Source organism: Empidonax traillii, unplaced genomic scaffold, assembly GCF_003031625.1.
Source record: "Empidonax traillii isolate 1590-97213 ecotype Southwest subspecies unplaced genomic scaffold, ASM303162v1 scaffold1941:size121899, whole genome shotgun sequence".
Classification (NCBI taxonomy): domain Eukaryota; kingdom Metazoa; phylum Chordata; class Aves; order Passeriformes; family Tyrannidae; genus Empidonax; species Empidonax traillii.
This window is the reverse complement of record NW_020957134.1, coordinates 54117-55104: the sequence shown is the minus strand read 5'-3', so window position 1 is coordinate 55104 and position 988 is coordinate 54117. Positions and strand designations below refer to the sequence as shown.

Here is a 988-nt window from a genome sequence, read left to right as displayed (position 1 = left end):
TCCCAGTCCCTGCTGCAGCATCCCAGGCACATCCCAGCAGGCTTCCCGTCTACCAGGGCTCCTGCAGGGCTGGGAAGCCAGGCTGTGCCCCCCAGGCTGCCCCAAGCTGTCCTGCAGAGCAGGGTCCTGCAGCCCAGGGGCTGTGCCGGGGCAGCAAACCCAGGGCAGTTGGGAACAAGAGAGAGGGACAAAGCAGCTCCCCTCATTCTGCACTAAGCCCCAGACAATCCTCCTGCCTGGCAGGACCTGCTCTGTTCTCCCTGAGTGCATCAGAAGTGCTGAGGGGTTCTGATATCCAGGAACACTCCTCAGGAGAGATGAAGGGAGTGTGAAAAAGAAAAACAAACTTAGATTTCTGGAATGGCCTTCTGCTCTCTTGGTCTTTCTGTGAGTGCAGATGCTTACAAGCCCTTTTCCACTGGGACCAGTTTCATCTGACACAGCTGAACACCAGGACAGGCCCCTATGCCCACCATGCCCATGAGCCCAGGGATGCAGAGCAGGGCTGAGCCCTCACAGCCAGTGGGCACAGGGTCTGCTCCTCATGGAAAATGTAGTGAGCCCCAGCCAGGGCTCCAGCCATGGAGCTGAAGGAGAGACTCCTAGAGAAGGAAAACCAATGGAGCAGTGAGAGGGGTGTTGGAAAGCGGCTTTGATTTCTCTCAGAATGTTCTGCCGTAACTTGTCACTGTTCTTTCCTCCTTCAACAGGTGCCCATATCCAGAGGCAAGAAATGGCCAACAGCAGCTCCATGGCCCAGTTCCTACTCCTGGCATTCTCAGACAGGTGGGAGCTCCAGCTGCTGCTCTTCTGGCTCTTCCTGGGCATCTCCCTGGCTGCCCTCCTGGGCAACGGCCTCATCCTCAGCACCGTAGCCTGCGACCAGCACCTGCACACCCCCAGGGACTTCTTCCTGCTGCACCTCTCCCTCACAGACCTGGGCTGCATCTGCACCACTGTGCCCAAAGCCATGCACAACTCCCTCTGG

The 988-nt window shown here is 58.1% G+C and overlaps 1 protein-coding gene across 1 annotated transcript in view; it reads left to right on the top strand.

The window, feature by feature from the left end:
* The window catches only part of LOC114071289 (olfactory receptor 14J1-like), a 14302-nt gene that overhangs the window by 10662 nt on the left and 2652 nt on the right, over nt 1–988 (top strand). The window lies entirely within an intron of this gene.